Here is a 27217-nt window from a genome sequence, read left to right on the forward strand (position 1 = left end):
CATTCAGACTAAGCTTGGAAAGAGCTCAGATGCTACAAGGAGGGCACTACAGAAAGCCCTAAGATAGGTAAGCTAAAAATCCATAAGAAGCGGTCCAAAGTGGCAGCTAGGTGGCTTCAAGTTCCCTATTCTGCTTCTCAACTCCTGTGAGGAAGGACTTAAACTAAGGAAACCTAGAACAGACAACTCCTGGATAATGTCAAAATTCTACAAAGTAGTTGTCTGTCAATCCTGCCTGTTTGATCAAGAAGCGAAGAACCCAGAGTTGATGCTGTAGAAGATCTAGGCATTTATTTATTTATAGACCAGTGTCACAGAAAGAGATGACCTCCTCAGAAAGCCTTGGTGAAAGCTACTCAGGGCTTCAATAGTTCTCATGCTGCACATTCAACATGTTCTTGGCTTTGACAAGTAACTGTATGTCCTTGAGCAGCAAGACCAGCAGCTTGGTGTTACCACCATTATTTTAATGAACAACATGATTGGACAGCCATAATATAATCCATTGGCTTCCATTCTACATATTGTGCTGTTTTCTCATTAGCACTTGCCAATGTAAAATGCAAGTTGAACTGTCTCAATTGAAATTAAAATAACATGAAAGTTAACTGCAAGAAATATGTAATGATTTGTCTTTTATCATGATAAAACCACAGTGACAACATTTACAGGGAATTACAAACAGCTATAATTATCAGCTAACAGACATTATGTTAACTGGAAAATATTGGCATTGGAATAAACAAGCTGTTTATGAAATACCAAGGATCACATTATATATACACTGTATTTTCCACACAATGGATTTTTTATCTCAAAAACAATTAAATCAGGGTTTTTTTCTAGCTGTCTAGTGATGCACAGTTCATTAAGCTCCAACAGAAATTGTAAAATTAATCTCATGGCACAATGAGCAACAAAAGGAAAGAAAGAAGTTAACCAAAACATATATCTGTTATAAAAAACTATTTTAATTCTTCATACAACTTGTATATTGTACTTCTAATTCAAGACAAATGTATGTTTTGAGAGAGATATCAACTGCAATTTTAAAGTGTCATTATGCATTATTTATTGGCATAGAAATAAGAATAAACTGAGGGTTTTTTTTACTCTCATTTGACAAAGATGGGCAATTCCTAGGTCTCTGTAAGATCATACGTCAAGGGATGAGAGAACTCCAAGCCAATAAGACAAAATATTGGCCAATTTGCGAAGAAAAAGAGGCTGGAAGGAAAACACACTTTTTTCATAACCTTGTTTGTTCTAGGCTCCCTTTTTCATCACATATTCCCATCCTTACTCCACCATAGCAACTGCAAATTCTACAAATAGGATAAGTAGCATTCTAAAGTCAGCAACACAGCTCGAAGCCCAGCTGCCAGAGATTGCAGAGGTATTAAACTTCTCCCTCTGTCTTCCTCAGAAACCACTACAATCTGAAGATCTCCTGCATGGCTTTAATTGCATTCTCTTATGTGCTTAGCTTCAGGACCAAGCAATGGACATTTTAAATAATTGCAATAAAAATTTAAAAATAGTCCTCATAAGAATAGAATCACACACTATTTTTACCTTGGGTCCATTACACTGAAAATGGCATGAAAGCAAAGAGATACATTTGAAAGCAATCATTTCTTGCTGAGCCATCCTATTGCTGGAGCTCTTATGGGGAGAATGACGGGTACATGGGTATTGACAAACTAAATCAATTGAGGGAATTAGAGAATATAAAGGAACTTCTACAGTGAAAGTGCTAAAAATGTTTTCCTTTTTTCAGCTTCATCTCAAGTAGGAGGAAACCTATTACTTTGATCCACTTTTCTTTGATTGAACTGTTGTCACTGTTGAAAGGGAGCTGCTGGTGCACAAAATTAATTATGGCAATTTCAATTCCAAGAGCTTTAAAGAGAGGCTGTAAATCAGGCCAAACAATACTAGGGAAAAAACAAATGGCAGGTGAAAAAAGATCAGCGAGGAACAGAATATACCAAAGTAAGGCTCCAAGAGTGAGATGACAGAGCCTGAAGGAAATACGAGGAGAAAGAGTTAATTATGGACACAAAATAGATATAATAAAGTGAGAAAATTAATAGTAAGATTCTGATATAGAAACAGTTGAAATACAAAGCTTTTTGATAAAAAATAAAAGCACTGGACAATCCAAGTTATCCAGACAAAGTGGGGTTATATCTATGCTGTGCTGCAGTTTAGACAATGGGGATATGAATTGGAGAGCACACCAAAATGTTGCGCACTAATTGCCCTGTGTAGACGTTATTGGCGTGAACTAAAAGGTACCTATAGCATGCGTTAATGTAGGAAAAAGGAAATTTTATTTAGTACTCCAACTTAGGTTTATGATTAAAGAATGTGATTAAAATGTGCAGATGCCATCCCAACTTCACAGACATCAGGCATCAACCTGGTAATTCAAGCTACAGAAAATCCAGAGTGTTAGAAAATATTGATATTTATCTCAACAGAGAAAGCTTTAGAAGAACATAGAAAGTTCTGGGTGAAACTGAAATGGATAAGACAGTGGAATTAAAAAGATACAGAAGAGAAATACAAATTGTTCAGTGATAACATGAGCTAAAAATTTAAATATGCCATCCACCAATACAGAAATCAGTTATTAAATATCGAAACCCACTGTAGATAAACTCAGCGCAAATAAGTGAACGGGAACAGAAGGCTACATCAGGGAAAATTTGTAGAATACAGTGTGAGCTATTCAAAATGACATAAAAACCCCAAGAAATAAAACAAAAACTACACTAGAGGGCACTGGTAATACAAATTGCAGGGCAACAATGAGAGTTCAGAAAGATTTGTTTAAACCAAGAAAGTAGGCAATTCAAGTATGAAATTAAATGGGAAAATAAGTAAGTGAGTTCAAGGGAAATATACTATTAACTATAGATGTATGGTATAAATAACATACTGTATACTTGTCAGAAGTAGTTTTGGCACTATTTAAAGGGAGAATGCATTTGTATTGTGATGTGCCACATTTTCATGAAGAGGAAGTGTTAGGGGATCATGTGACACAGACCTAGATAGCTGCTGCATTCACACTGAGCTCTAACTCCTTTCCTCACTGCTCTGATAAAATCACTACCTAGAACAGCTGCTTATTGAAGTAAAATAAGATTTTTTAATGGCATAAAAGTCCTGGACATATATCTGTTTTAAAAAAGGATCAAGACTTTGATCAGTAAAAAACAGAAGCTGCAGCAGCAGCTTCCTAGCTCCGATAATAAACATAAGGGTGCCAACAACAGCATATCCTCAAATACCATCATGAAAGAACAAGAAAGCTTGACAGCTGGAATTGTGGAAGAAATTGCACAGAACCATACCATACACAGTAACGAGGAAAAGAGGTTTAAGAATTTCTCATCCTTTCTGCATTCTGTCCCGGTGGAGATGTCCCCTAAATGGAAAGTCCTGACTGAGAATTGCAGTGATAGACCAATGAGTGTCATTAACAGAGGAAACTTAGCAGGAACACAAAGACCGATTCTGGGATAGAGAGAAAAAACTGCAACTGCTTGAGAAACAAGCAGAAGTTAGCAAGCCATTGGTTGCAGGAAATATATCTGAACTGAGTGACTCCCAGCATTCAGAGAGTTACTGGGAGTTATTTTTTAACAGTTCCACAACTATAAAGACAGACAAGCTCTTTGGGAGCACATACTCTTTGAAGCAGGGATCACCTTTTCATTATGTTTTCAGTGCCTAGCACAATGGCTTCAATCTCTGGTTGGGGCCACTTTCATTATCACAATATAAACAACAAAATAATAATAAGCTGCTGCAACTAAAGAGGATTAATCAGGCATAATGGCAAGAACATCAGTTTTTGCATTAGAGAGAGAAAAATCACACACCTCTTAGCCCAATGAGCATGTTCCTCGAGAAATGTGCTCCCAGATCCACTATCATCTATTCAGCTAACATACACATCTTCGCCAAAAAAAAAAAAAAACCCATAAAACTTCACACAATCAGATGAATTCCTGAGTATCCTCAGGAACTGTGTATGCTATCAACTTAGACAACGGTCTTCAACATACGATTCAGCATTTATAATGTCTACTTGAACATATGATGACATAGGAAATAAAATTTAGTCTGATGTTTAGTCCGTAAGATACTATAAATAGGAAAGGGTTTGAACAGTTTGTGATTAAGATTTAAAATCACCCGATTGAATTTAAATTTTGAATATCTTTATATAGTTAAGGAGAGATGTTTAGTTTCTTGCACAATATGCTGACTAGATAGGTCAACTGAAAATTTTTTACTATGTATTTAATTTTAAAATACCTTTAGAAATTAAGTTGGCTAAAATTTATGCTAAAAGTTACTGTTTTGAGAGAAATCCATTGCTTGCCTGCTATATTAGATGTGGGCCTACTTTTGTTCCAATTGAAAATAAAATGTACATTTTTAGAAGTGAGAATGATTAACAACTGGAACAGATTACCAAGAAATACAGTATATTTTCCATCACTTGAAGTCTCTAAATCAATTGTAGATGTCTTTCTAGAAGATATTCCTTAGTTCAACTAAAGTTATTGGAAGTGATGCAGGGATCACTGGGTGAAATCTATGGTCTGTGTTATGCAGCAGGTCAGACTAGGTGACTAATGGTGCCTTCTGGCCTTGAAATCTTTATGAAATATAAAAATGATTTGGGCGCTTAAGGAAATGCATTACCTTTTATTACAGTTGAAACACCATAAGTGTGATCGTAAGTTCTTCTCTTAGAAAATCCAGGACCTTCAGAACCCAGTCGGAAGAAAGAAACAAACTAATTTCAAAAGTGTGGAAATTGCCCTCTTGCAGCACTGGGTAGAACAAGTATTCTGTGTCTCATTCAATTCCTATAAAGAGACCCATATTTTCTTAAATACAATAATTTTTTCCATTCTAGAGGAGAACACTTTTATAAAGGTTGTTATATTTTCTAATCAGGGCTCTTATATGGCATTTGGAGAAGTAGTGCCAACACACACACACACACACACACACACACACACACACACACCCACCCACCCACCCACCCCTCCAGGAAAAAGATTAATTCAAATTCAGACTGAATTAGACTAATTTCCAATAGGTACCAACATACTAGGTGCAGATTACAACATAGTTCTAGACCCTTTGATCAACAGAACCCTGAAGTCCATTCACAATTCTCCTCTGTCACCTGCGGACAGCTACTATATTAGTACCTAAAGTGACTTAAATCAGAAGAAAATATTTCAGTTATTGCTCCCATTGACATGAGACACACTTTAGACTTAATCTGTATTTTACCTCTACATTATGTGTTGAGAGATACACAGCAACCACGAAAGTCCCTATAATATCAACTAATTGTGCAGCCACATACCTGCCGGAAGATAATTTAACTCCTAACAGCACACACCAGCATTGAGATTTCCTGCTTATCTTTTAGATAAAGCCAATTTTAATATAATAAACACTTTGCAAACTCAACTGTTTTTAAACTGAATGACAACCTCAAAGTCACTCTGCGGGAAAGTGGAACTTCTTTTAACCAAAAAAGCTAATGGATACCATATTATAAGACAATTCTTAGTTTGGCAACAAATCTGGCAAAATGCTACATATTGTGTGTAAAGCTCAACATCAAGAAATTATTATAGCATCCATAAAGGATAGCATATTAGATCCAACTACTATCTATCTAATTATTAATAAAAGTATTCCTAAATTTCGGTAAACAACACACTCCTGAAGAGCAGCAAGCTCCTACTGACATCAAAGCTCCTACAGAAGTTAAAATTCCCCAAATTAACATAAAATATATTCAAGTTCAGAGGATAACATTATTTTGAATGACATATAAGCAGCTATTAAAAAGCTCAAAGTCAGTAAAACAGTAGGCCCTGATGGATACTCTATTTCTATAAGAAATGCTCTTATACCCTCACGCCTTATATTATGTGGGCCACTGCACTTCAATAGTCTAGGGCAGGAGGAAACCACAAACATAAGATTTCATCTGTGCTAATGACCAGTTAATGTATTAACCTCTCCCAAGAACTGCATATCTCGAGTATGAAATCTACCCATTTTTTTGGGAAACTAGTGAGTCTTTAAATTAACAGAAACAAACATATAACCACTCCCATTGGAGCCCTTACTAAAAAGAAATACAACTGAAAATCTTTTGATAGTAATGGGCACTTACCAAGTTGAAATATTTAATACCATTGAATCTAAGCAATATCCTTGAAGAAAATATTCCACCAGTATTTCACAAAATACAGACAGACTGATTAAATGGCAGAATTCCCTATTTCTATTGTAGGACTGTGTTCATTTTATTAAAGTGAACTCAAGACTATTTTACCTCTTCTAAGTCCTCCCTGTTTATTTCAAACAGTTTAACAGCAACAACAGCCACCAAATTAAACACAAATCCTGGGGGCAAGCCTAAAAACAAATAAAAACCAAAAAACCCAAACAATTTTAATGGGTTGGGAAAAAAGAAAACTGAAGATGCATTAGTCAGTATTGTTGTCCAAGGATGGAGAAGTTCTTTCACTTCTGAACTAGAAAAACTCCAACCATGCAGCATCATTATTTACTATAAGGGAATGGTTTAAAAGTCACAAAGTGCCTAAATGGAAAATAATGTATTTTAATTAACATAGCATTCGTTTAATATTAGCCTGCAAAGGAAAGAAACGTTTTAAAAACCTAACCAGAATAACCTAAAAACTGTAAAACAATTTAATATGTACCTACAATTAGGAGACTTTGTAAAATGAGTCTAGATCCACATGGTCCAAATCTCTGCTATCATTTCATGCAACAGAGATACACCTTTAATGTACAAACAATCCTAAACATTTGTCTCCTACATTTATATGATCCTTCAGAATACTGTGAATGAAAAAGATCATCCTGCTTCACAGGTTCCAGGTACATATATGTGCTTCACAAGTTATAGGTTGATTTGTCTAGATCCTTTACTACCATTCATAAAGGTCAATGTGCACTGGATTTACACAAATGCTGTGTGCTAGGCTGCCCCCAAACTGTAATAAAAAATCTAAATTTGTAGATATCTAAAGCAAAACTCACATTTGACACTAATTATATTAAAACTTGGTTGTCTTTATAGAAAAGGATTAACTAACTCAGTAAATAAATACAACACACTCATTTAGACTCTCAATCTTTAGGAATAGAGTGGATCAACATTCATTTTACAGGACCAGGATTGTCCAGAGACCAACTTTATACCTGATGATTATAAAAACAGCCATAAACTGGAACAAGCATTCCACATCTACCATGAACTAACTGTAAACTTTTACAGCACATGTGAATTTATAACATGGAATCTTGTATGTAATAGGTTAATTATTTTGTGGCTTCCTTCCTGAGTCTTAAAATGTTTTACATTCCCTTCACAGACTATGAATTATTATTATTGCTAAAAGCAGCAATGGCAGTTATATATACACAATATACATAACTATTCCATTGACAATCTTTCAATCAGAATTCATTATGAGTTGAACATAGAGTAGACAGTATATGCAATTTAACATTAATCTGGATAATGAAATATACACAACTATATTAACACAAAATACAAATAATACACTGTATATACTATATATTTTCCATGGTAATTTCTTGATGATAGTTATATAATGTTAAACCTTTTTTTCCATTTTATTTTCTTCTAAGACGTATTTCCAAAATGTACTATTTTGCAGTTGTGTTAGTAAATGGTATTGTAGCCTAGGCTACCATATGGTCAGTTAACAGCTTCACACATTAGCCTGTATCTTAAAAAGCGTTGAGGGTTTTTCAATCATATTAAGATAGCTCGATTGAGCTAAAGAACAGTTGAACTAAAATGGTCGGGGAAAAAACCCACAAACCCAAAACCCGACATCTTTTTTGTCTATCAAGACAGAGCCATACTATGTTCCATGTACCTACAAAATCTTAAGAGCACACACTGGTACAAGAAATTCTATACCAAGGTGTCATCTTTGGGGTGTAATCCAGACCAGTGAGGGATAGTGTCACTGTCTGCCCTGTAATCCTGAGTGCCTGAAATGCCCTAGTGTTGTGGCTCACAACCTGGATACCAGCAGCCAGCAGACAAACATGCAGGTCACACCATGAGTGTCTGTGTGCTGTACATCCCTGAATCAACAACTCCACCAGTCTACCTATAGCACTACCTACCTGTGACTCCACCAGTCTACCTATAGCACAACAGCCCCATGCTAGTGTCTATCATATTACATGACACCTTTTAGACACTGATTATAACCACTATAATTGGAGTACACTGAATCCGTCAGGCCAGCTGAAACTCAATATTTGATACCAGTGATCGCCTTGCCTTCTGGCATTGGGCTGCTCTTAGGGTCACACAAGGTCTGCTGCTGTCATTTCATTGTGTCACTGATTAAGATTCCAGAAAATGTCTCGTGTAGATTGTATTATACAGAAAAGTCTTTTTGTATTAGAATTTTAGTTTGTTTGAATTCTAAATTCTATTAAAACAATTAACCATACAGAAGTGTTGATTGTTGCATGTCTCTGTTGCAAAGGAGCGTGCTAAGAAATCCATAAATTAGAACTTATAGAAACTACATGCACAATATAGCATATTGCTATAGTAAAAAATTAGTGTATATGTCATCGTCCACGATGACTGTATTATGGAGCAAGGTTCACCATCTTAGCTGCCAACGTACCATTTCCTGGGATCCCAGACCTTCTTAGTCCTAATCCTGAGGGATGTCCTGACCAGACCGGGCCTGAAACAGAGACTCAGATGATATCCTGCTTTGAGCAGGGGGTTGGACTAGATGACCACCTGAGGTCCCTTCCAACCCTAATCCTCTATGACCACCATTTCTGCTGGCTCTGGCTGAATCACAAGCGCCACCTGGGATGAAATGGGATCAGACTTTAACAACAACAGCTCCAGCCCATCTCAGCTAACTTCTCTTAAGTTTTTACCATCTTTGATACCATCTAAGAGACTGTCAAAAAAAGGATTTTTCCTTCTAAAAATTCTCTCCAGCTAAAGGGAAAGGGAATAAGGGATGCTGTAAAAATAAAAGCCTTATGCAATACATTTCAAATGCTTTAAATTTTTCCTCCTTTTTTTAATCTTTAATAAAAAGTGTAAAGGATTTTAATAGCATGTTTGCCATGACACTACACAGGCTGAGGTCTCTGTATACCAAACCCCAAATCTTGTTTAACATTGTTTAATGTTGGCCAGTAACTTGGTTATGTTAACACCTTTAGCCCATTTATTCCATCTAAATTAAAACAACAATACCCTTCTGGGGCTTCCAAGTCCAGCTGTAACTGGTAAGGCCTCAAGTTGGTTTCTCCCAACTAGCATCTTCAACATCCCTTCACTTGTCTCCCCCCAGTCTGCAGCAAAGTCCTTCTAAATCATTCTTCTTAGAGCCACAGGTCCCAGGCCTTGTCCCTGAGCCCCTCAGCAGAACTCCAAAATACAAACAAAATTAAATGCTACCAAAGCATCTTTCACCCCTCTCTGGCATTGAGCCTCTCATCCTCTTCATCTCTCATCCTTGTTCAGGAGACCCTCCCACCGGGCTTGTATTTCAAATGATTTCTCCTTAAACAGGAGTCCCCAGTGGTCTCCTTGGAGTGGAGTTATAAGTCAGCTGTAGGGCCTTTGCCAGCTTCTCCCTCCCCATTTTCCCAACTACTTCTCAGGTTTAGAGCACTCAGCAGACCAGGTTTCTCCTGCTGGTGTCCCTCATAGTGGGGCAGACAAGGTAGTGTTTATGCTAGTCCCCTTTCCTCAAGCTCATTGCTGAGAGGGGAGACTTGCCCTGCCCTCTCTGCAAGGCTCCTGGCCCCAGCTCTTTAAAGATACGACAGAATTTTCTCCCAAGCAACACTTATTTGTGAAACTTCTTCCTCTCTATCATTATCTCCTAGGTACGTGTATATATATTGGACAGTTCAAAATCTTAAAAAGCCATGTCACATAACAGGTGGGCTGACCATCAGGCACCATGACCCTTAAGGGCAGACTAATCCGTCAGTGTTTCAGCACTCTCAACGCTTTGAGCCATTTTGAAAAATGAAGGTCAGCAACTCAACTAGTTCCTCAAGCTTTTCCCTGTGCAATAACCTTACTTCAGTCTTGCATGGGTTCAGTTTGAGCCTCAACAATATTTTATGACAGTGAGTTCCACAGGTTAACAACCTGTTTAATAAAGTAGGAATATAAAATTGCCATATTGTATCAGACCCATGGCCCATCTTGTCCATTATGCTATATCCAACAGCGGCCAGCACCAGAGACTTCAGAGGAAGGAGTAAGAACCCTGCAGTAGTCAGATAGGGAGTGAACTGACCCCTTATTTGGTCTTATCTTGAGCTCTAATAGTTAAAGATGGGCTTAAACCCTGAAGCATGAGGTTTAATAGCCTAAATATGTTAGTATTTATTATTCTAACTCTGGATATTCTTATCCATACTGCCCAATCCCTTTTTGAATCTTGCTAAGTTCTTGGCCTCAGAAACCTTCTATGGAAATAAGTTTCACAGTTTAATCACATGTTGTGTGAATGATTCCATTGGGGGGGGCGGGGGGGATGTAAATGGCTCGCTGACTGCTTTCCCCGATGACTCTTGGCAATTTCACTTTCAGCCTGCAGGGAGAAAGTACAATTGACAGAGCCCTTCAGGCAGCAGCTACAAAGTCAAAAAATTCCATTTCAGTTCTTCCAAATATGAAATTTTTCTGGAAACCTGTTCCTATGAAAAGTTTTGTGTTTTTGATTTTGCATCCTGATTCAGGATGAAAACTTTTTCAAAAACATGCAATTTTTTACAGGAAGAGATCTCCAGCTTCCAGCCAGCAATAATTATATTTTCTGTATTATTTTCCATCCCATTCCTTATGCATCCTAATGTCGTTTGCTTTTTTTTTTAATAGAACTGTCAACAGTGATGCCCAGGTCCCTTTCTTGAGTTGATCCAGTTAATTTATAATCTTGTAAAGTATATGATGAATTTAAATGTTTCTCTTTAATATTCATTAGTTTGCATTTATCAACACTGAACTTCATTTACCATTGTATTGCCCATTCCTCTAGCATGGTTAGATCTCTGTATTTCCTCAAAGTTCTCTCTGATTTTGACTGAACCTAAATAACTTGGTGTCATCTGCAGACTCCCCATTCCCCGCCTTATACAAATCTTTCCTGATAATTAATAAATATATTAATAAATACTAGATCTATAAGAGAATCTTGATGCACCCTATTGTTAACTTTTTGCCATGGTAAAAAATTGACCATTTAATCCTCTGTTTTTTCTCGCATATTCAGTTTTTGGTACCTCTTACCCCATGGCCTCTTATTTCCTGTTGTAGTCTCTTGTAAAGGATTTTTTTCAGACATCTTTTGAAAATCTCAATAAATTATGTCAACCAACTCCCCTTTATTTACTAATTTATTCATTTGATCTAAGAGATTAGTGAGATAATTTTCCTCTGCAGAAAACATATTGGTTACACACTATGATAACAATCTTCCAGGTGTTTTATTAAACTATTTTAAATTATAATTTCAATCAATTTGCCAGGTACAGATACAAAGCTTACTGGTCTTTAATGCCTATATCACCCTTACATCCATTTTTTTTAAATATAGGTACAATATTTGCTATCCTCCAGTCCTCTGGCACAGCAGCTGTTTTTAATGAAGGAGTGAATATTTTTGTTAGCAATTCAGCCATTTTATACTTATTTTATTGTATCAATTCAAAATATGTTGTCTTTCGCATGCAGTCCATACCAGTTGAAACCACCACACTTGATCAAACACAGAAGAAAGGTTCTATAAACTGTGGGACTCGTGTGTATATATATCCTGGGACTAAATTAATGATAAATCAATTGACTACCATCTTAATTTCTAACTATACCCGTTATATTCAAGTCAAGCAACTTATTGACCAAAATATTGTTAGTATTTGGTGTTTGGATTTATAATGAAGAGTAGATGGATGTGAGGGGAAGTTTATTATTCAGAATTTTTAATGATCGTGTTAAGTATTAATAATTTGTAACAGGAAATGAATAGAGTATAATGTAATACGCTTTCCTTTTGCTTCTATTATCTGATGTAACATTCTGTAACTCCCCAATTTCCATGTAATTGTCCTTCTGTGTTTGTTGAATAAAGCAGTATTTTAGAAAAAAAAATTGTCTCTCCTTCTATGGAAGTATTTTCATGGCTAAATATTTTTGCTGCTCGTATTTTTGCTGTACCTTTTTTTGAAATGGGGTAACCAGAACTCACACATAGTATTCAAGATGAGGAGGCACCATCCAGCGATCTAACGTGGTTATGTAGGACCTCTCTCCAACTACCACACAAGGGATCCTGGAGCTCTACACCCACCAATGATGCAGCTATCATATATTTCCTGCTTATATTTCTCCTTAGTAGTTTACACAACCTAAAAACCCTGCCCACTTAACTGTCCTCAATAGCCTCAGGTTAGATCAGAATACTTAAAACCCAAAGACAATTTGAACAAAATAATTTGTGTGGTTTGCTGTTTGAATGCAAGAGTGCCACCTTGTGACATCTTCCTCAAAGATTTAGAGAATTGTTGCATTGCAAGAAAAAATGTTTGGAAAAGAAACTTTTCCCACAGAACAAGCATCACTTATGACTGAAAGGATTGAGTATATAGTATTTTTGTTGCAGTGGATTCATTACTGGAAAATATGTTAATGCACACTTTAGGTAACAAAACTATGAGCTTTACAGTCGTAAGTACTGACTTGTCTAGCCAGTCTGAACAACAAGAAGCATTCTCATCCTGCAGTAATAATATTGCTTGTCTCTTGTTTTAACAGAATTGTTCCTTGTACTAACAGAACTGTGGAAAGTAAATGATACAATGAAGTGTCGCATCTCCATCTACCCTTGTAAATTTCCATAACCAGTTGCACTAGATTTCTAGCAGTTATACCTTCTTTCAAGCTATTAATGATATGCCCCATACAGCAAAGTTAATAGCATATTTAAAAAGTATGTCAATTGTGTTTTATATTGCAAGCTTAATGTAAGAGAGTATTGTGTATGGTAAATAATTCCAAACATGTTTCATATTTGAGTAAATTATAGAAAAACTTGAATAGAACATTTAAGCACATTTCCAACTTCTATGCTTTCAAAGAGTGTATTTTAGACAACAAATATACAAAAAATAATATCTGTCTTGGATTCCAGGTGTCTTTGTCAAAAATTAATATACAAGCAAACAAGAGCTAAGCCAGCAGCTATTCTTCGTGCCCAAACCAAATAAACCAAATAAAATAAATTGACCAAATAAAACACATGATGCCTCCCTCACAAAACATTAACACTAATCCCTCTCTCACCAAAAAACTTGGGTAATCAAATGAGCCCTGCAGTCTGCTCTCAAGGCCAACAGCTTTAGGCTACTTCAGATTAAGGTAGAGCAGAAGAAATTTCAAATTTCAAGACCCCTTATGGAACACACCCTTGCCACAACCCCGCCTTTGTTAAAACTGTGGGGTTGCAGTTGGAGTTTAGCAGGATACTGTAGCAGGAGAGCACAGGTGGAGAGGCAGCCTCCAAAACAGGGAAGTCCCAAACCATATAGGGTTTTACAGATCAAAATCCAATAATTCACCACCACCACTAAGCAACTAGTACAGATTCCTGAGTGATGATTCTTGTGTTCCAAGGAGATATACGACTTGGCATGCCTCCTGAGTTACCTTCAATTTCTGGGTTGATTTAAAGGTATAGCCCAATCTAGGGCACACTGCAATAATCTAATCTTTACATGAGAAAAGCATGGATCTCAGTTACAACATCTGAAGCTGAAAGTAATGATCACCTGGCTAAAAGAGCACAAAGATGAAGAAAAGCATTCCTGCTGTTTTAACATAATTTAACAGCCAGAACTGATAGCTAAAATTATATAACTGTGAATGACAGATAATTTGACTATTGCTCATGCACTCAAAGCAAAATATTTGAAATCTTAGCATTTTGTTATTCAAAATCTAAGAAAAGATTGTTATATTCTGACACGTTCATCACTGTGGGCTGAGACAGTTATCTACAGGGATCCTAGTTTTCTGTGATAAAAACAAAATTCTCAGATTAAAAAAACCCATAAAAATCTGCATTTTTGGCAATTAAAATGAAACGCTGAACTTTAGTTTCCCTAACCACAATATCAGTTGAACACAATGTTTTAGTGATATACAGTAGAACCCCTTTTATCTGAGCCTATCTGGCTCTCCTTATTAATCGAACCACTAGCCGTCCAGGTCTGATCGCTCAAGCCCCAGCCACTGTCACCCCAGGCTGCTGGTGGTTCAGTTAATACGAAGAGCCAGATAATGGAGGCTCGAATAAAGGGGGTTATACTGTACTTGTTTTTCTTTTTTCACAAAATGTAAAAACTAAAGATTCTCTGTAATAACCGCTAATTCTGCGTTTTTCCGTGGCAAACGGATTTCTAGGATCCCTGGTTATCTATAAACTTCATCATATAACAGCAAGGACTGAGATTATCATGTATTCAGAAATTAATACAGAGCATGCTATTGCATCTATAAATTAAAGACAACTCAGATGGTGACATGTTTTACTTGGAATACTATCGGTAAATTTACATATTCAATAAAAAGTTACACATAATGTGATTTTTTCCAGAACAGGTTAATATGGCTCCTGTGTATCTGACATTTCCAATCTGCTTACTGAGATCCTAAATGGTCTTTGTTTCATCTTTCTATTTACACTTGCTCTTCTGCAAGTCTAGAATTGCCTGAAAGGAATGGCAGTTGCCCACACACATTTTCTATTAAGATTTCAAGTCTGTATTTATCGCTCTGCCCTTTCTAAATCCACTTTTGCAAACAGTTGAAACAAGCGATGAAGTGGTGATTACTGTAGGCAGTATAACTCTGAATTTCCTTCCTTTGGTGTAAATTCTCCAGATAATGGAATATTTTGCATGAAAACTTAGTTTTACTGTCAGCCTTGGGAGATCACCATTACTGTAGAACAGTGATCCCCAAACTTTTGAGGTCACCTCCATGCTCCCCCAGAAGTCACAATCGGGAGTCAGGGCCAAAGCTGCAGTCGGGAGCCGCAAGCAGGGCCATGAGCTGAGGCCCGAGCTGCGGCCAGGGTGGGGGCTAGAGCTGCAGCTGCAGGGCCTAGGGCCGGGGCCGTGAACAGGTGCCAAGGCTGGGGCTGCAGCTGTGGGTAGGGCTGGAGCAGAGATGGGGGAGGAGGAGGTACACCCCACAGTTTGGGGGCCTCTGCTATAGGCTCTTCCACAGAAATATTGACTTCAGACATTTTTAGTTAAACAGAATTCCAACTGTTCTGCATACTGTGCATAGGGAACATTTCATTTGAATTGCGACACCGCCAACCTAAACTACTCTTATCTCCTCCTAGTCTCTGCTTTACTTCCTACATAGTATTACATAAAAACCTTACAGTAAAAGAATGTTAAGGTGGCAAAGTCAAGCACTGAAGAGTTAGGAAAAGGCAGAATTCAGCCTCTTTGTGCATATGCATTATGACTATGTTTTTAAATTACATGATCACATGCCATTTTTTCACAGGACCCTGCCATATTCAGTGAACAGGATGGAAGGTAGTCACTGAATGAAAAGTTATTTAATATTTTGTTTTATCCTAACTGTTCAATGTATGGCCTCAGGCCTTATTTACTGCACACCATTCAAAACCAGCTATGACTATGGAATTATAATTTCCTCATGGGCTTTTCCATGATGATCATCACAGTTAAATATGAGTGCTTCGTAAAGATTAATCAATCTTCACAACACCCATGTGAGTCAAGGGAATACGATTATCCATATTTTAAAGATGGGGAACTGAGGCATTGAGAGATTTATGTCATGTGTACACTAATTTTGAGTGCCCCTTTGAGATGTCAATGGTGTGATTTTTCAGATAACTGCGTTTTACAACACTTTATATGTTCACATCACAGCTCTCACCGATTACAGTTGTTGGCGCTCAGCTCTTCTGAAAATCAGACCCCAGATGTGTCAAGCTGGGGACACAGAAAAGTCAGGCACTCATAATTAGTAGCCCCCTGTGAAAAGTTTGGTTTTAATGACTTGCCTGGCATCACATAGGAACATTGCAGAAGAGGCAGGGACACAATCCAATTCTAAAGATTGGAATTCAATACCTTAACTCTTCTGGCATTCCCCTGCCTTATTACACCTTCCAATTTCTGCAGCAAATGAGACAAGGTTCTACGGACAACGTCTTTTACTACAGAACCCAGATTCATTCCCTGAGCAGCGCCCATCTTGTGCACTGAAGTAGGCAGAAATTCTGGGGAGAAAATAGTCTTTAATTACATCATCACAGACTATCATATTCATAATACATATGCATAAGGGGGCTAAATTAACACTGCATTTTCCTGCTTGATTTTGCAACCTTAACTTTCTTTTAATGTAGTTTTTTGTATGTAGTTTCTTAGGTTTTAAAAAAGCACACTCATATTGATTCCCACACTGGTTATCAGCAGTGTTAGAACCTTTAGACTCTAGAGCCACTGCACAGACCTCTGTCACTTGAGCTAACAGTGTAACTGATGATAACCTACTGCTGCTATCTCCAGGTGGACCACCCACTAGAGGGGAACAAGACATTTTGCCAGTGGGTTTTACATCTATTTACTGATAGTGAGGAATGTTTAGGATTCAGGAACCCTGGGCTCTATTCCAAGTTCTGAGGGGGCTGACTCAGTTGACTATTGACACTTCTGTACATCTATCCTCAACCCTTTCTGCCCCTTCCCCTTACAGCCTGTCTTCATTCCAGTCACAGCCCCTACCCCCACTCAGTTGCTCTTCCCAGTTTTTCCTGCCTGCTCTTTTGACTTTTCGCATCCCTACCCACACAGCTCCACATACCAGTCTCAGCCCTCCATCATTCCTTCATGTCAGTCCTCTGCCTACCACCTTGCATCCTCATCCCAATCCCACTTGGCACCTTGCTCCATTCCTCTCACTCCCAACAACTTGTCCGTCTCCTCACATCTCCCTCCAAGGCCTGGTTTCTCACCGCTCTGTATTCCCATTAGGCTGTCGCCTCCTCCACGCTACCCGGGCACCAGCATTAGAAGCACTGAGACCACAGGAAACAGTGTTCCTGCTCTCAGTTCCTGTGCCCGGTGCCATAGTGGCTCCTAGCTAATGAGTGGCGCAACTGCATGTGAAACCTGCTCAATCACTGCTGCCACAGGATAGAGTATGCCTAGTACACACAGAATCTTTATCTCCCAAACCTGAAGAAGTCCCTACTGAGCATGCGCAAGCTGCAATTTTCAGAGACTCATAACTTGGCCAAATTTGGGCAGATTTTTACAGTGATGGTGAAAGCCACATGCTTGACACTGCCGAATTTCAAGTCCCAGCTCCAAAAGCACAGAGATGCTAGACCTTCTCATTAAAATGGTTGTAAGCATTTCTTTTTAACATGGGCAAAACAATGTATTTTCCTTCTAACCTTGTTCTGAGAAATAGTTGAATTGTTTTTGCTAAAGTCTCCCACCCTTCCCTTGCAAAACACAACAAAAAAGCCTGAAGCAGACCCTAAACGTGGAAAATTTCCCAACTGCTGGGGAAAAAAAGTCTTATAATGGAAAATGTCAGACAGCCTTAACTACAGGGTTCTCCTTCTTACACCACTTATAAAGATGGTCAGCTCAGTTCCAAATTACTGACCCAAAAGGTGAAAATTCCTTTTGCATGAAATATTAGATGTCAGGAATTCATAACAGGCCTTGTATAGATGAAGATAAAAGGTGTGTTGTTAGCACATGTTAGCTAACACACTTGAAGAGTAGCGTAGATAAAGCGGTATATTCATTAACAGTTGCTAAGCTGGTTGAATTAAAACTTAGATAAATCCCTGGACTTTCTTGGCTCCCTTCTAAGCTTTAACTCAACCGTTTTAGCATGTGTTAAAGGCATTGTTACTCAACTAAACATTTTGAACATGTCAGCTAAAACACACCTTTAAATCCTAGTCTAAACAAGGCCATATAGTCAAAAAATGAGTGTAGTTTCTATAAACTAGAGTGCTATACACGAGGTGGCACTTAAATAGACTCTGCAAATGTTACTTCTTACCCTGGCAGACCAAAAAAAAAGGAACAAATAAAAATCACACATATATATACACACATATATACATATCTATATAACATTATATGTCTTACAGATACATGCTATTAAATGCATTTTGGAGGGATATACATATTTTCCATTCGTGCCAGTATGGAATTCTAAATACAAATTTTGCCCCCTTACACTCTGTATGTGCACTCCTTTTCTATCTTGTTCACCTTGAAGTGTGGTCTTATCTGATTAAAGAAGCTGTTTATGGAGTCTAGGCTTACTGAGTTCTACAATGTGTGCATTTTCTGACTAGTTTAGTGAGTAAATTCCCTCTTTCATCTCAAGAACTACTCTTATAAAATAAATACACAAGTTATTGAACAGCTTTTTTAGCTATACTTAAATTAGTGTATAGAATGTATTAAAATACACAAAATACTCAGTTGTTCCCATATTAATCAACCCATCCTTCACCCCACTTATCTGTCCATCTATTACCACATTTTCCTTCCCACCTTCATCTGTAAGCTCATTGAACAATGCATGGCAGGAACTCTCTGTAAACATCCACAAAGCCACCTCCTTCAAATACCTCTACCATGATACTTACAGAAAAATGTCAACAATGGTTAGGCAGTTGGTGTGATGTGACATTCAGAGAAAAATTCCTTTTGTTTAATCACAAATATCTCCAACCAACATTATGGTTAATTTAAAAGAGTGACATAATATGTTTCTTTCTGTTTCTTTCAGGTTTTTCCTACTTTAAAATTAAGATCTTCTTTAAAGTTACTGGCAAAAAGGAAGTTTACCTACCTTTCCATAATTGGAGTTCTTGAAGATGTGCCATCCCTATGGGCTTTCACTATGAGTGGGTGCATATGTGCTTGGGATTGGAAATTCTTTAATAGCAATTATCATTTGATCCATACCTGCACCTTGCGCCTGTTCATGCTTCCAACCAAAGACAAAGGGTGGCATGGATTGACTCTCAAGTTTTGACTCTACCATGAATCCAATGAGGAACAGAGGAAAAGGAGGGTGGGTGGTGAATACCCACAGGGACCACACATCTCAAATAACTCAGTTACTATAAGGTAAAGTAACCATTCTTTCTTCTTTGAGAGCTGGTCCCTATGGATATTCACTGTGGCTGACTACTAAGCTGTGCCTGTTAAGGAGGAGGGTGAGAGGAAGCATGCTGTACCACAGAGTGGATGGTTGCTGAGCCAAAGGAGGCATTCACAGCCAAAGCCTGGACTAGGGTATAATGCGTGATAAAAGTGTGTCCAGAGTCCCAAGTGGCTGCTCTGTGTATCTCTGAAGAGGATTTCATGTAAGGATGCTGCCAACTCTGCCACCTCTTCAGCTCTTGTAGAATGGGCCTTGACAGTTTGAGGAGGAACTTCCATAATATTGTACCAAAGGAAAATGCAGGAAAAGATCCATCTATAGAGTCTTTGAGACAAGACAGCTTTACTTTTCATCTTTTCATCAACAGTGACAAACAGCCTTGGAGACTTTCACAAGGATGCCATTCTATTCAGGTAGAAAGCTAGAGCGCTGCATTTGTGGTGAGGCTTAGGGTAAAACAGAGGGAGGTGAACAGTCTGGTTAAGGTGGAACTCAGAATGTACTTTAGGTAAGAATTTAGGATGTGGTTGCAATGAAACCTTGTCCTTGTGTAAAATTATATAAGGCAGGAGTAAAATTATATAAGGCCAACTCTTCTAGCAGAGGTAATAGCCATCAAAAAGGCAACTTTCAGGGATAAATATAGGAGGGAAGAAGAAGCTAAGAGTCCAAATGGTGGTCTCAGGAAAGCAAAGAGGATGATGTCCAGATCTCAGACAGGGACTGGTTTTGAAACCAAAGGGACTGCCCTTATGATGCCCTTCAGGAATTCTGTTGTAGTAGGTTGAGTAAATACTGAGAAGCTCTCCTCCAGGAGGTGGAAAGCACTGATGGCTACCAAATGTACCTGTAGGGAGCTGAGAGAAGCCAGATGTCTTTAGTGAGAGAAGATACTCCAGAATGAGAGGCCTCAGCAGGTAAGTGATGCTGCTGGAATCAAAGGGAGAATCACTTCCATTTATTGGAGTAGCTTTTCCACAGAGGGTCTCCTGCTGAAATAGAGGATAGACTGAACTCGAGAGCATGCTCATTCTATGTTCATAATCCATCCAAAAACCAAGTTGTCAGATGGAGGGACAATGGGCTGGGCCGGGCCATTGTGCCCTCGTTCTGGAATAGCAGGCTCCAGAATGCCTGCAGGTGTATGCATGGGCAAGAGGCTAGTGGTAGTACGGTGCATTAGACTCACCTCAGTCACCAAGAAGCTATAAGGATTACTGCAGATCCATAGAGTTTGATCTTCCTGAATATGTGAGGAAGTAGAGGGATGAGAGGCAAGGCATACATTAGTGATTCAATCTGAGCACTGCACCCAGAAAGACCCCCTCTGGAGTTGAGGCTTTTGAGTGTCTTTGCTCTCCCACCAGGTAAGCAATGTCAGCACATCCTGAGAAAGAGAGTTTATCCACGGAGTCTCTGTTCAGGGGCATAGATTATCCATAACCAGATTTTAAGGCATCACAGAAGCATAGGACTCGAAGGGACCTGGAGAGATCATCAAGTCCAGTCCCCTGTGCTGAGGCAGAACCAAGTAAACCTCGATCATCTCTGACAGCTGTTTGTCCAACCTGTTCTGAAAAACATCCAGTGATGGGGATTTCACCCCCTCCTTTGGAAGACTATTCCAGAACTTAACTATCCTAATAATTAGAAAGATTTTCCTAATATCAAACTTAAATTTGCCTTGCTGTAGAGAGCAATTCATCCCCATCCTCTTTAAAATAGCTCTTAACATATTTGAAGACTTAGAGAGACAAGGTGCGTGAGATAATATTTTTTATTGGCCCAGCCTCTGTTGGAAACAGACAAGCTTTGGAGCTTACACAAAGCTCTCTTCAGGTTTGGGAAACTAAGGCCATGTCTACACTAGCACTTATGGTGGCAAAACTTTTGTCGCTCAGGGGTGTGAAAAACACACCCCCGTGCAACATATGTTTTGCTGGCATAAGCACTTATGTGCACAGCACTATGTCGATGGGAGACGCCCTCCTGCTAACATAGCTACTGCCACTCGCTGAACTGGTTATATGTCGTTGTCAGGAGAGCTCTCTCACATTGGCGTAAGGAGGCTACACAAGTCCTCTTACAGCAGCACAGCTGTATCGGTACAGCTGTGCCACTGTAAGCCTGGAAATGTAGACATGGTCTTACTCAGTGTCAGAGCTAAATACAAGGAACAGATTGTTTAGCACAAGTAGTTAATACATATTTCAAGGGTGCATTCAAGGTGAAATGGCTCATTAACACCCCTCAAGTCACGGGGGGAAGATGGAAGATAGGAGGGAGAGGGAAAAAGCAGTGGGGTGGGGGTTGTTAAGTGAGTTATAGATTGTTATAAGAAGCCATAAATCCAGTGTCTATTCAGTCCATGATGCCAATTCAAATTAAAACAATCTAGCAAAGTTATGAATTAAGCTCCCAGGCTCATTTTTGAAAGGGTTGTGCAGGTTTCCTTTGAGGATGAGGAGTGGTAGGTCAAGATATAGAGTGATTGCTTTGTGAAAAGTGTTCACCCATAGGATATATGGTGTTTTTGTATTTTATCATTTTCCTTTGAGAGTTCATCTGAAAGTGTAGTGATTGTCTGGTTTCACCCACATAGTTTCTATTGCACTGCATGAGGTATTCCATGGGTTGTGATAGGCATGTGTAGTACCCAGGGATCATAAAAGGTGTATTGTGGGGGAGTGTTGATCATTGTAGCAGTGGAGATACATCTACAGGTTTTGTATCTGTAATTCTGGCAGGGCCTGATGATACTTTGAGTTGAGTGTCCTGGTCTGTGAGGAGCTTGTTTCTAAGAGGCTGGGGGGAAGGTATTTGAAGGTCAAAAGAGATCCAGAAAAGATTTCTCCTCCTTATCTGGCTCACGTGTTCCACGAGTGTGGAGAGGAAAACCACAAAGGCTGCAGTGGCAACAGCAGCCGATACAACACAAAGAGGTGCTATTGTCAGTGTATTCATAACAGAGATCAACACCTAGGATACTGAACTAATTCTCCTTGATCCCCAAAAATTGTAAGCAGCACATTCTCACTTCTCCTGGGGATTGATACAGCACTGCACCAGTCACAGCACCAGCCGTGGTGACTAAGGCCCTTGCAGGGGGCAGAGGGGTGGGGGGAAATAAGGAGGGAATAGCTCACAGGCATGTTGTATAGGGTAATGGAACTGAATACTAGCACCATTTTCCACAGGGGATGGTGATTTTAGCAGATATCTCACTCCCAAGGGTAACAGAGGCAGAGACAGCACAGCTGCTGCTGACGTCCTGATGCTGTCTGGGCCATATGCTGCTAGCCTGTATACTGCAATAGTGCCTGCTGAAGTAATCACTGAGTTGCATGGGAAAGTGTCCTACTGAGGTGGAAGAAATAAGGCAGCCCTCCCCAGAAACCTTCCACAAAGGATTACAGAGTATCTCAATGAAAGAAGAGGAGTCAGGATGACAGGTTCCAGGAGATGTTGAAGGCCTGTGCTGCATCAGAGAATGAGAACAGGGCCTGGAGGATCACCCTTGCAGACAGTATGGAGAAGGAAAGAGTGTAGAGGAGAAAGACCCAGGTGTCCAAGCAGGAAAAGGAGAGGGAGATAAACCAGGGCATAATGGGGCTTCTCAGGCAGCAAACAAAGATGCTGTAGACTCTGACAGACCGGCAGGTTCAACAATCCCATGTTCGCCTCCCTTTGCAACCCATAGAGAACTCAATATCGGGACCTCCCTATACTCCCCCCAGAACATTCCACATGGCATCAGGGACCCCTGCACTACCCCTACCACTCCACCATAGGGGACATTCCAGGCAATCACAGCTTCACATACACTGGCCTGTGAAAGCCATGGTTGATGTACCTGTAACTGAAATGGAAATGTGTGTTCTTTCCCCTTTGTAAGTTCTGTTCCCTTAATTTATTAAGTTTTAAATATTTTTTTAATTGGCTGGTTCATGTTATCAAATGAAATTCTATTTTTTGGATTCAAGATTCAGTTTTATTCGTTCACAACATATGCTGTCTGATGCTAAGCAGGTCTGGCGCACCAATTTCCTGCTACTTCATTTTGTCACAAAACGCATATCATTCACAGACAATATTAATAGGTGCATTGACAATGTCATATTCCTATATACACAGCAATCACAACAAGATTTATTCCAGGCCACAAAAGAGAAAGGCCAGGTAGAGCATACTACAGCAACATACACTACTCTGGCTCACTGTTAAAATGGTCTTTCATAGCCTCCCTGAGTTGTATAGCTCTGCACTGAGCTCTTCTTATATCCCTTGTATCTGGCTGTTCAAATTCAGCAGACAGCCATTCCACCTCTGCCCTCCATCCCACCGGAAACTTTTCCCCCTTTGCTTCACAGCAGGCAGCTACAATGATTGGGATTTTTTTCTCACTGAGGTCCAATCTTGTAAGTAAACACCACCAGTGACCCTTCAAATGACCAAAGGCACATCCAACTGTCATTCTGCACCTGGTGAGACTATAGTTGAAGCTCTCCTTGGTGCTGTTGAGGTGGCCAGTGTATGGCTTTATGAGCTATGGGAGCCAGGGGTAGGCTGGATCACCACTTGCATTTCAACATTCCCAATAGTAATCCACCAGTTCGGAAAGAAAGTCCCGGTTTGCAGCTTTCTGAACAGCCATGTTATGTGCACGCATCATGCACCTTCCATGACCTACCAACAATGATGTCAGTAAAGCCTCCTTGCTGATCCACCAGCACTTGAATTACCATAGAAAAGTAGCCCTTTCTGTTGATGTACTCTGTAGCAAGGTGGTCTGGTGCTAAAATAAGGATACACGAGCCATCTATCACCCCACCGCAGTATGGGAACCCCACTGCCGCAAAAATCACCCACTATGTCCTGAAAATTGTCCCAAGTTACAGTCCAGTGTAGCAGGAGACAATTAATGGTCCGGCACACTTGTAGCCCCTGCAGTGGATTTCCCAACTCCAAAATGATTCCCAAATCCCAACTGACCAGCAGCAAGCTGGCGTTGCAAGTTTCCACAGAGCAACTGCCACTCCCTTTTCAACTATCAGTGTGGATCTCATTTGGATGTGCCTGTGCTGGAGGACTGGGGCAAGTTCGGCACAAAGATCCAGGAATGTGGCCTTGCACAACCAAAAATTCTGCAGCCCCTGCTCAACATCCCAAACCTGCATGACAATGCAATCCCACCAGTCAGTGGCTGTTTCTTGGGCCGAGAACTGGCACTCCCCCATCTCTAGCTGCTCCGTGAACTCCATCACCAACATCGAATTGTTTCTTTCTATGTCAAGGAATCTAGCCAACAAGCCTTCAAGGAACCATCACGTTCCCCACAGCTCTGCAAATACTGCAGGATCAGGTGCCCAGGGCTTGCAACGATCATGACAACAGCGCAGAGCTGTGCAGGTTCCATGCTTCTGTCAGAGAAGGACAGCTTCCTTTTGACAGCAAGGAGGAACGCACAGGTTTGTGAGACTTTGAAGAGAAGGTGTGAAATAATATGGGCTGCAGATGAAATTATGGGATGGAGAACACACTATTATGGAAAATTGACCCCATGCTCCCATTACCCATGTGCAATTCATTTTGGCCCCATAAAATATTGCAAACGCTTTCAAAAACACCCTGTGCTAGGTGGTTGCAAGTTGCACAGTGGATACCTACCTATGGTGCACTGCACTCTGCGTCGTTACAAGCACTCCTGGTGAGGACACGCACCATCAAGACAAAGAGCATAGGGTGCACACACCTAAGCAAATGTAACAACTGCAGTGGCTGTACGCAGACGTAACTTAAGTCAACATAATTTTATAGTATACACATGGTCTAACTGTTCTTTTATACAAACCTGACAGCAAGAAGCACTGTACATGAAATAAGGCCACACAGATTTCTGGAACACATTTAACCATTTATCTATACATTTGGCTATATGACAAAACTCAGGATGATGTTAGTTGCTTAAAAGAGACACAAGACAAGATGTTAGGAAAAAATTAGAGCAGGCTAAGCATTTGGGCTGCTTATTGGTTCATGGGCTTATTTACACAACTTTTATCTGCCATATCTAAAAATATGGCTGCCACATGAATACAGATTGCAAGAGGTGTGGCATCGCAGATTACCTAATGTCATATTCAGATCTATGATTAATAATGAAGATTATATGACAGGACTACAAGTGACGGACACATTACAAGATTAGTGTGTCAATAAACATCTCCCTCCACAACTGCTACATGTCATCACATCACACAACAGTGCAAATAAAATGTTTGTAATTATCTGGCCTCAGCTTCTTCCAGCAGCAGGTATCTCATAAAAACACATCCATGATCATTTTGGAAAAGCAAGAACTCTTTGTACATCTTGATTCACCATTAAAACTTTGCAATGTTATTGTAGCTGTGTTGGTCCCAAGATATTAGAAAGACAAGATGGGTGAGGTAATATCTTTTATTGGATCAACTTTAGTTGGAAAGAGAAATAAGCTTTCAAGCTGACACAGAGATTTTCTTCTTCTGGTCTGAAGATAAGCTCGTGGAAGCATGAAAGCTTGTCTCTTTAATCAGCAAAAGTTGGTCCAATAAAGGTATTACCTCATCCACCTTGTCGCATTAAAATTAGTGAGATGATGTTAAATGTAAAGTATATTTTAACAATAAGGATATTCAAATAACCAAAGCAATTTTCTTCATTTGTACATAAAACTGGAAAAAACGGTGTGCTCATCATAAAATATTCATACTTATGGACAAGATTGAGATAAATTTCAATGGCTTCTTTGTGCCCAGCAGAGGTCAAGGAGTAAGATTACCTTGCAAAGAATATCTAAATTTAAATGTTCTTGGTTAAATACTTCAACAAGTATAAAATATACTTTCATTGCTGAGCACCAGCAAGCCTAAGTGCTACTAAACAATGGAACTTTCCAAATGCTGTACGTTGACCCAACCTAATTTATTAGCTGATGTGAAGTTTGTGTTCTCCCTTTGGTTTAGTAGGAAGCATGGGAAGGGCAACAACTAGCCAGGCCAGATGATAGCCAGAGCAATTTATTGTTATTTATGAAGTGGCAATTCTTATGCTTTCTGCTGGCGCTTAGACTAAAACAATATAGTAATTTTGATTACAATCTGTCTATATAATAGAATTTGAAAGCATTATTTAAAAAGTAGAAGGTTAGCCAAATTGTTTTATCATGCTTATGTTGTCTGGCAACTGGCACCTTACAGGTCACAAGCCAATTAGGCAACCACTTATTAAATACATTTTTCTTAAAGAAATCTTCAATCAAATTTTTCTAGGCTATTATTTTTTCACTTCAAAAGATTTAACACTGGAGATCAGAAGCTTTAGGATACCGCTCCCTTATTAGTTAGCAATGTCCATTTTTCATAATGATTTCAAAGTCCAGAAAGGAACTTCGTAAGTGTAATTATGAATTTGGAGGCATACCAAGCTATGGAAAGTTGAGTACAATGTGCCATGCTTAAAAATATTTGTTGTGCTTCAGACTTTACTCTGACATAAATGTTATCAGCTTCCTTCAACTCAAGCATCAATGGAGCATGTTAATCAAGATGCAGGATGTTTGATGTCATGATTGAAGAGGTCCCCCTTGAGAAGACCTGCATGAAACACAGAACTGTACCCAGTAAAGCAAAAGTTACCATAAATTATTGCTAACATGAGAGCTACCTGAAATTTAATGGCTTATTTGTTCCTGAGTTTTACACCACATGAAACTTTAACAAAACTGTCTAAAAATGCCAAAAGAAAACTTCCAAACATGAATAAGCATTGTACTGCTTAATTACA

The 27217-nt window shown here is 39.1% G+C and overlaps 1 protein-coding gene across 2 annotated transcripts in view; it reads right to left on the minus strand.

Moving 5' to 3' along the window:
• MICU2 (mitochondrial calcium uptake 2) overlaps positions 1-27217 on the minus strand; it is a 237973-nt gene that overhangs the window by 181342 nt on the left and 29414 nt on the right. Inside the window, exons 1-2 of one of the 2 annotated variants that reach the window (XM_067562866.1) lie at positions 4729-4925; positions 3897-3972 (exon numbers count right to left, since the gene is read on the minus strand). The exons of the other annotated variant lie outside the window; for it this stretch is intronic. The gene's annotated coding sequence lies outside the window, so the exon portion shown is untranslated. Of the gene's footprint in view, positions 1-3896; positions 3973-4728; positions 4926-27217 lie in introns of those variants that run through there. 2 annotated transcript variants of the gene reach the window in all.

Source organism: Emydura macquarii, unplaced genomic scaffold (genome assembly GCF_026122565.2).
Source record: "Emydura macquarii macquarii isolate MOO-44397 ecotype Brisbane River unplaced genomic scaffold, CSIRO-AGI_Emac_v2 contig_2473, whole genome shotgun sequence".
Taxonomy (NCBI): Eukaryota; Metazoa; Chordata; order Testudines; family Chelidae; genus Emydura; species Emydura macquarii.